Source organism: Haliaeetus leucocephalus, unplaced genomic scaffold (assembly GCF_000737465.1).
Source record: "Haliaeetus leucocephalus isolate CR32 unplaced genomic scaffold, Haliaeetus_leucocephalus-4.0 Scaffold450, whole genome shotgun sequence".
Taxonomy (NCBI): Eukaryota; Metazoa; Chordata; class Aves; order Accipitriformes; family Accipitridae; genus Haliaeetus; species Haliaeetus leucocephalus.
The window spans coordinates 8,733,950-8,744,071 of NW_010972886.1; the positions used below are offsets into that span (position 1 = coordinate 8,733,950).

At 36.9% G+C, this 10,122-nt stretch overlaps 1 protein-coding gene across 3 annotated transcripts in view; it reads left to right on the forward strand.

The window, feature by feature from the left end:
- The window catches only part of AFTPH (aftiphilin), a 67,028-nt gene that overhangs the window by 217 nt on the left and 56,689 nt on the right, over positions 1–10,122 (forward strand). The gene's annotated exons all lie outside the window — the stretch shown is intronic.

A 10,122-nucleotide genomic window follows, 5' to 3' on the forward strand; every position in this document is an offset into this window, starting at 1 on the left:
GGCCTTTCCGGGCCCTCGTTTCCCCCGCCCTCCCCCCCCGCCCCCCCCCCCCCTCCATCGTCGGGGGAGGGCGGCGGGGGCCGGGCCGCCCTGCCAGGCGGGAGAGTTGGGCAAGGCGAGTGAAGCCCCGCAGCGCTCCCCCTCGCTGAGGCGCCTCTTCCTCGGCTCGTCCCGCCGCGGCTGGAGCGAGGGGACGGGCCGCGGCAGGGCCGGCCTGGGAGCCGGGCGGCTTTGTCCTTCGGCGGCGGGCCCCGGGGGTCGAGCGGCGTTATGCCGCTCCTGGCTGCGGGCGGGGTGGCGGTCGCCCTGGGGCGAGTGCCCCGCGTTTTTGTGGGGTTCAGCGGGGCGGCAGCTGGAAGAGAGGGCTCGGTGGTGTGGTACAAGAAGCTAAGCTGACCTGTGTGTTTGGTTTTTCCTCATAAGCTTTCTATTTTTAAGGGGTGTAAAGTGTGGCTGTTGCTAAATGCAACTGAAGATGACATGCTGAAGCAGAGTTATGGTTTGATTTTATTTTTTTTAGAAGTAACGCCGTTCTAAAATGGGGCAAAATTGCTGAAATGCCTATTAGGTCCTAACCCTTCGGTTTGCTATTTAAGTGGCTGCCTGATGAACCAAAATATTCTTTTTCCTTAGAGAAGATAATTGCTTGAACCAAGGGTTTAAGGGTTAAGCCTTGGGATTCCTTCAGAGCTCAGTAAACTGGCTTCTTGATGGTGACAGCCCCTTCCTTCCAGCTTCAGCACAGAAATTGAAACCTTCAGAAGTTTGACACTCCTTTTAAAGCAAACATCTGTTCATAAATGGAGTAGAAGAAGCATCATTGGCAAGAGCTGTAGTGCATTGGTTGTATAAGTTTTGTTTTCATGCATGGTTTACAGTGTGATGTGGTTCATTAGAACTGATTTCTTCAGTTGTTGAATCCATGGTAAAGTGAGTTTGATGGATGCTAGTTTTTAACTGGGCTGGTCCTTGGAGGTTGAACAAAATTAAAAGTATTTCCTCTTTGTTTTATTCTCTGGACATATGAACTAGACTTGGAAAACCAATTAGCCTACTTTAAGCATAAAAACTTCAGGTTGTATTGTCAGCACACACAAAAGTTTGTATGCATGCTCATACAGCTAATGCGTAGGCAGCGGTTCCTCTTCCTGAAGTTCGAGCTGTAGCTGGAGGAATATAACATTAATTGGGAGAGCTGGGCGAAGAGGTTAAGTACCTGTAGCTACTGAGGATTTGTTTGTTTGGGGTTTTTTTGAAACATTCCTTTCATATCAGTGAAAATAAATAGCATAAATTTGAGGATGGGATAATTTAAACTTAAAAAAACCAAATTAACTGTATAGTAAAGAGACTTGAGAAAAGCTAATGCGGCTATGGTGTTTCCATTCCATCTGATGTTTGCATAAAAGTACATGTCGTGTGACCTTCTAAGGTCATGTGAAAGTATGACCTTTTTACTTCCTTAATTTGTTTATAAATAAGCAGTTGAAGGATCTCGGCCTCAGTAGATCAGTTCATGCTGTCCAATGATATTTTTCTTAAAATTTTTATTCAGATCATGGTTTTGTTTAGCAAAGGATTTACTAGCCTATAAAATTCAGTTATACACAGTGAAACATATTTGTGTTACATATTTCTGTTGATGAAGGCAGCGTGGGATCTTACATTTATACTTAAAAATTTCTGTAGTAACTTACTAAGTTAATGCAAGCATTTTAACACCTAATTACATAAAATAATATTCTGAAACTTTCAGTACTTTGAAAAGACTTGTCTTTCACCGTGGAAATTATAGAGCAGCTTAGATGGACTTCTGTCAACTCTTTGCCCTTTTCTCTTGAAATATTCATAGAGCTCTCCTTGCAGCTATGTAGTGGTATCAGTTGGAAACCCAGCGGTAAAGAAACTGGTGCTGGATCTGGTTGTTTTCACTATACTCGGCAGCATAATCTTCTCTCAGATACTCATTATCTTTTTTGACAAAATTTTCATTCCTTTCTGTGCTATTGTACTGTTTGACAATTCAAACTACGTCTTTGTGAACATTTCAATGCAATGACACGCTAACCTTTTCATGGGGATTCAAAATACTCATAACTTTTCTGGATAGTCCTCTTCAGAGAAGTGTCTTAGATCCTACTCATTGCTAGGTTTCAGAAATTCTGTCTGTTGATTTTATTTCTCCTTTGTGCGGAAAACGCACTGTGTAAGCTGCTCCTATGCACACAGAAAAGGCCTTGAAATGTGCCTTGTTTGAAAACTGACAGTCTCATTTCCAGTAGACTTTGCTAATGTCTTTAGCAATTAAAGTTTGGGATTGATACTGCAAAGAATATTTCTGTATCGGTACCAGTTGCAAGGTGATGTAATGAGTCTGCTTCTATAAGGCAAATAATTTGTGTTTTTCAAATCCAAAAGTCCTGTTTTGGAGGAACCACAAGGAAGGGCAAATCTTGTTTCACTTTAGTGCATTTGAAAGTAGGTATCAGCGGGAAGGAAATGTGAAACCTCAAGTTCTTATGGCTATTGAAAAGTGATGGAAAATAGATTTTATTCTTTGAAGTATTAGGTGTCCCTCCTGTATTGTGTTTTTAATATGAGATCATGTCTGTAGGTGGGATGAATGATGAATAATGTAAGCCTGTTCTTGCTACGTGTGTTTAAATTGCTTCAGGTGTTTTTTTTGCCTTTTTTTTTTTTTGTCTTCACCTACTTCTTCTCTGCATGTTGAAGAAAATATTTGTTCACTTAAAAACAAGCAAAAGTTTGCAGTAATAGAAGGAAGACCTATGGTTGCTCTCCCTATGCAACCGTATTTCCTCTGCCAAGCTGTGGGAGAACTTTCATATAAGAGGGCACCTCAGGGCAGTTTTAATCCTGCTCTTTACTGTAGTCTATGTGAAGTTTGAAGGGTTTATATGTGATGGAAAACATACTAGTCTGTAAATAAATCACTGAGAACAGTTGACTTTAGGTAATCTAGTTACAATACTTTCTAATGCAGCATCTTTTCGTCTTAATTTAGAACAGGTTCCCAGCTAACACGTTTGAGGGTAACATCCGGAAATAGATATTCTCACCGATTTGAACACTGTTTTAAAAGGAATTTAAGAAATAGTAAGAATTAAAACATCCCAGTTATGTGTTACTTATGACATCTGTCTTTACACATTGTATGGATGTGTGCTGTACATTGGACACAAATATTGTGTTCCCACAGAGCCAGATTTTAAACCTGATTGACTTTCCCAGCCAGTTGTGTTTGCCTATATGAATTAAAAACATGCTTGTTCTTACAACATTTTCCCCACTGTCTGTTTATGGATTTAGGTACAGACAGTGTCTTTATCTCAGCTGTTAAAGCAAGTCAGTAGATTTTGAGTTGGAACATTAAATTTTGTTGCTTATAGTAACTTTATAAAAATAATCTGGTCTTCTGGTTTTGGGGAAGCAATGCTGTTCTTGGTTAAAAAAGAGTTTCATGAACTAAGAACATTTAGATTCATATTTTTCAAGTGTTTCTCTGATTCCACAGCTAAGCCAAAATGAAATAGGGAGAACTGAAACAGCACAACTACTGAAAGTATGGGTTTGATTGCTTCTTTATGTAATCTAACAAGTAAGATTTAAAGGGAGATATCTACATCTCAGATCTGTTTAAGTTTCACATTTGTGCCACCTAACTTAGTCTTCCTGTATTGTCAGTGATGAGAGGAAGAGCAGCACTGTTAAAGAGGTTTGAATCTTGTATGCTGGATTGTCTGAGGATGCCTGGTGTTTACTGCCGTCCTGGGGAGGGCAGGAACACAGGAAGAGTGAGCTGCCTGAGATAAGTGGCTGAATCCTGATGGCAGTCTCCTGAGTTTTGTTACTTTAATGTTAATTTTACATACAATATTTTCTAATAGAAGGTGTCTAGCATATTCAGTGTTTGTTGAAACCACAGTACAGTACAGTGGTGTTGCTTAATTCCAAGTGTCGGATAATGAGAAATAAGGCTTAGATACATTTGCTTTACTGGAATTGGAGAACATTGTTTTCCTCAACTCGTATATGTCCAAGAAAAAAAAGTGCTGTGAAACTCCTGCTTTGGGTAATGGACATTCTGTCTGTAAGAGCATTAGATTAAAAATTGAAAACATTGATTTCTTGGAGGCTTTATGAAGTAAACATTTTCTTGCTGTATTTTGTTTGCTGGTAACTTATTCAAAAAATAAAGGTAAACTTATTAAACTAATTTAAGAACATATTGACTTCAGTCTGGACAGTGTCTCTCTCTAGAGTGGATTTGGGTTGTAGATGCTATTTTAACAGACAGGCTCCCCTCATTTACAACAACCTTTCTAGAAATAAGTTCTCAGATTCAGAAAGACTGTAAATCCATTTTCCATTGTTCATAAGCCAATGAAAAGGCAAAGTTATAACAGAAGAGGACAGCTTTTTCTACTGGAAGCCAACATTTGGCTGTAATGAGAAGACTAAATCTGGTCCTTACTGTGGTATTTTTGGTATCTGCTTGAGGAATTTCCTTGCAGTAGAAGAGTTAAATGTTCTTGGAAAGATCAGATGCTAGCAGCTAATGACTTAAATCCATCTCCTTGCCGTTGCAAGGCTTTAACTGTAGGGCATTTCAGTAATGTTGTTTCTGTCATGGAGATCTTGATCATGCCATTTCTGATTATTTTGTTTTCTTTATGCTTTAAGCGATGGGTTGCTTAACTCAGTTTTGCTCTCAGAATAACCCACAGCTGAGGGGTTATCCATTGTTTTGCTAATGTTTGTCTTAAGTTAAAGGGAACATTCTGCTGTACAAGGAGTTTCTTCTTTTGAATTTACATGCCTCAAGTATTTCTTTAGAGATACTTTTTGCTTGTGGGCTCCCAGTTTTCTAGGTCTTACATAAGAGCCAAACATGCTATTTCAAGTTTTGCCTTAGAACATACGCAGAGAAGGAACTATTTATACCTGCTTTTGTGTATTATAATTACATTGTTCTTTTTGCTGCCATGTCTTTGCTAGGCTGTTACTATTATTCTACAGAAAGGTACTGAACAAGGATGAGATCCATGTATGAGGAAAGCAGATATTGTTCCCTATTTACTTGCAAGCAAATAAGAAGATACCCTGGTTTGATAATAAATGTTTTGGAAACCTGGTTAGTGACTTGAGATAAAAGAAGGGTATGCATTTTGTCTCTGTGAATCATTGCCCTATCAAAACTTAAGTGAACTACTACTCTTATCTTTTCTAGCATTACTGATTTCTGTTTTGTCTCCTCTTTTGAGTGTTTTAAATTAACCTGAGTAACATTCTTAAATTCTTGTGAACTTAGAAAAAGGGTTTAAACCAAGAGCTGCAGTAAGAGAATTGAATCTTACCAAATTAATCAGCAATTTTTTTTTCTTTATAGTAAAACGTCAATATGTACTCATAGGTGTATTGGTGAATTACATTTCTACTATTACTTTAAAAGTGGTCTTCTATTTATGATATTGAAATTTGTTTGTCAAATTCCTTCATAATGAATATCAAAGTATGAATATAAAGAAACACATGGAAGCAAGAAGTTAACTAATGTTTTCACCTTTAAAAAAAAAAAATCAAACATGTAAAAGACTGCAGAAAATGGCATCTGAAAGAGAACACAATTCTTTAATAGTTTTTTTTTTTTTCTGGAAAATATTGGACAACTGCATGTCATGAGGAATTGGTAAAGATCCATCATCAGTCTAATATTAAACTATGGTGATCTGAAAAACTTGCTGACACTTGTGAACATAAGTATGTGATTGTGGCTAAAATAATTCAGTTTAAACATGAACACTTAAACTCTGTCAGGTTCTTCACTTCAGGGTGTAAGGTCTGATGCCAGAAACCTGTGTTGTTTCATATTACAAATCATAGAAGTAGCTGCTCTATGATGTGCAAGTAAAAACTGTTATAATTTCACTCAGAGAAGAATCCTTACTATATAGTGTGCTGAAAAATTGGTGGTTTCCATTTGTTTAAAATTTGCATGTTTCAAGAATGTTTAAATGAACAAATAAGTGCAAAACTGCATGTTAACTTCATAGCTGACTCTTAACATTTGGGAGCCAATTCCCTCAAAAATAGGGAGAAGATAAATAATCTGCATATCAGTCATAGAATTGTTCAAATTCTACTTTTAGGTGAATCACATTTTGGGTTAATCACTTGAAATACCAGGTTTACAAAATTATATAGCCTAATGTCTTGACAAAGAATGTGTCTGAGTTGGGTATAAAGTACTACAAAAGATGAAGCCACAGTTCCAGCTCTTAGCCTCTGTTTGCGATGCCAGACAAAGCAGGGATTGACTAAATGAATTAATGAACAAAGTTGTTGTTCTGTCAGACCTGTGGGTTTTCACCATGTTAATGTTCCAGTGGACGATAACGAATTTGGTTCAATAGTTTGTGTGACAGGTGGAACACTTTTGAATGTTGGGAAAGGGGATCATAATGAAATTCTTTCTGAAGAAAACTGCATTAAGGCTAAAAATTCCCATGCTGTTTTTATATTTCAAGGAGAATTGGGATTATGCCCTGTTTAAAAATATCACTAATTAGTCAGTCAAGGGGAGAGGGAATATTAGTATGACTTTTTTCCTTCTGTTAGACTTTGAGTACGGTATTCTTGTGAGTTCTGTAAACAACAATTAAATTGTGTTAACATAACAACCTTACACTCGTATATAATACACATTCTTACATTTTGGAGCTCTTTAAGTTTTTAAAATGCAGCTGTAACATCGTTGGAAATAGCTGACATTTTAAAAAAAAATTTTACACAAGTCCATACAATTGATTATGCAGTTGGTTCTTACGGGTATAAACTGATTAAACATGTAGTAGACTGTCAAACCTATGATCAGATTTTTAAAGGCACAGTTAATCTTTCTTGCAGATCCTGTTTTGGCAACTGTTACTGAAACATCTTTGGAGCAGAGTATTGTGCTACTGGACTGCTGCTGTGTAAATGATCCCTGTGATGTTTCAGAAGTGCTTTGAAATTAAAAATTGAAGCAAGTTTCTTCTTCTTTATGGCAGAAGTTGCAGGAGAGGAAGTTTTTAGATGGTCAGAGATCTCCCTACATGTCTGACTGGGCTTTGGCAGTCTGCTTCAGCCCCCGTGCAGCCTCTTCACATTATCTTTGTCTTGTGCTTGGCCCTACTATTCTTGTTCCTTGCCTTCCCCCCCCCCTTTTTTTTTTTTATGTTAACTGGAAAGAAAAGGAGTCTTGTAGGTGAATTCCCTTTAACTGTGATGCTTGCTGCTCTCACATTATTCAGTGTGTTTTCTGAATGCTGCATATTGGGGCTTTTTTAGATCATCCTTGCCTCTAAGGCTTTTCTCAACTCTTATTATGATTTATTTTTAGCTGAGGTTAAGATAATAATAAACTAAATGGCCAACAAAAAAAAATGGGTAAAGTTGTTATGATGGATAATATATGAATGTACATCCAGTGCAGGTTAAGAATTAATTTCTGTCAGCATTTCTTGCATGAGATCTTCTGATGTCAAGTGATGGAGCGGTTACTAATACAGAGCTGAATGTGATATTTGAAATAACTCAAGTGCAAACCTATAACTCAACTTATACAAACCTATAAATCTGAAAAGACTTAAAAATAAAACAAAACACATACTTTTGGTGAAACATACAGACAAATTTTCTTTTTAATGGCAAAGTTCAGAAGTTTTTTTCAAGGCCTCTGATTCATAGTGTTAGGATATGGCTTTGAGATACAGTAAAAAAAAAAAACGATCAAAACTTTTTAGTTAGGCTTCGTTGTTTAGTCTGAGTTGTGATGAATGCAATTTTTTAATTTACTTTAAAATATATATATGCCTATATATAGGTATAAATTAGGAGGCTCATCAGCATCCTCCTGCATCTAATTCCTATCCATAAAGCCATGGTAATCTAGGCAGGCCACTGAGCTGGCAGTGCTTCTTAGTCAAGCAAAAGAGTTGCAGCTGATCAAAGTGCTTTCCAAGCTGTTAGAAAACTTGAGGCTGTAGGAGTAAAATGTGGATTTGTTTTATTACTGAACCAGCAAAACTATACTTTGATGTTATTGTCTATGTACAGGGCTGTGAGTTTATATATTTGCCAGTTGGAAACAAATTTGAGGTTCCATCTGTCTTTTGCTTTTTCATCCCCTTCTCATGACTTCTCAGCAATAAAAATAAGGTTTCTGGGAGAGGGGAGGCTGGTCTACCTAGATTTAATCTCCTTTTTACTTGAATATAATTGCTTGCATGACTTGATTATTCTAAAATTTTGTTTCAAAGGAAGAAAAATCTGATATGTATCTGTATTTTTTATATATATATAAATACTTTGGTGTTAAACTTGGATCTTCATTACTCATACTGCACTGAAAGCTTCAAGACTGGGTCTTGTGGACTTCAGAAATCTCGGTTTCAAAATCAAACATGTTAGCTTCCTAGCTTTAACTTGTGTCAGCACACAAGCATTTGACTTTTTAAGCATGCAGTGTTTTATAGACTACTTGTTTGAGAGTAATTGAAATATTTAGGGATTTAATTTGGGTTTCTGCTTCAAATTTCTATGGGTTTAGTTATATAGTTTTTCTTTCCAATGTAAATCAACATACTGTGCAACTGTCACTTTCTGTTTTAAAATCTTTTCTTTTTAAATGGCTTTAGAGATGTGTTTTAGAGGGTTTTTACATCTCTGCCTAATAAAGAATAAAACATCTAATGATATGATAAAATTACTGTTGAGGTTGCAGTGGCTTCAATCATAGTACTCGCTCTTGGTCAAGTAGTTGCTTATCCCACCCTCCAGTATTATTCTCCAGAAGCTGATCAAAGGTGTTTTTTGTAGGACACTTGTTTTCACCTTCTTTCTTTCCAGCCATTTCATTGTTTCTGTTCAAGCTCCTTTTTCTCTGGGATAATGAATGTTTATATCCAGTCAGTGCTGTCCTTGAAATAGTGTTGAGGGGTTTTTGTTTGTTTCAAGAACTAGTTTCTTGCCTTTACAGTCTCTTCAGCTGTTTTCACATGGGATAAGATGATAAATATTGTGTCAACTGAATTTTCCAAATAGGTGTAACAACTCTTGTTAAATTTCAGGAGGTTTAATAATAAATTTATGCTATTGTCTACTGAGATTCAACTGGAGACTTGTGAACTCAAGTTTAATTACAAGGGATGATCTGTTATAACCAAATAAACCCACTCCTTTTTTTATTAAAAAAGAAGAAAAAAACAAAACAAAACAAGAAATCCTTTCCCTTTTCCAGGAATTAGAAGTGGGGAGTGAGTCCCATCTTGACAGTTTCCTCTGTCCTTTCTCCTAAATGTCAGTGTGTTACTAAAGAGCTACTGACTTGTGACCATAGGACTCATGAATTCCAGACACAATGCCATTAACTGTTTAACCAACTCCCCTATAGCTCTATATAGTGCTATCCCCAAGATAAGGTGCCTTGAGATAAGCTAATATATACCAATATCTACCTAATTGGTCTTTTTTCTACAAAAGAACAAAACCAGCATTTGTACCTACCAGGGCCTATCTTTGTGTATAGCATATGGATCTTCCTGTGCAGTAAAACATTCAGAAATCAATTGTAATCTGGATATACTGGGTGTTTAATCTTAGTGTTGATGGTTGACCACAGTAGATCTTGGAAATTTGGGTATAAGGAAGGAATGGCTGCTCTGATAGTTCCAAAGAAGAAATGCTATTATCGTATTTAGTGAATTGAAAAACGAGAAGCTTGGAGACTAAACAGGTTGGAGTAATATCTGTGTGAACACAGAGTCACACTCTACAGACATCTTGGAAAGGATCTTTACATTCGTGTATGACATTAAACAGCAATTGCTAGACCTTGATGTGAAAGGGAGAGTGCTCTTGATAGATGAGGCCTCTGAGATAAGAAAAGTGAAGTGCTTCTCTCAAATACCTTGTTAAGCAGCTGGTGCTGAGTAAGCATAACTGGGAGCTTGTTGACAGCTTACTCTTTATTCTAAATAAAATTCCTTTGTAGTCTTCTTCAGTTTGCATATGATGTTACAAATTATTTCGTGGTTTCATCTGATAAGCATGATGTTCTTT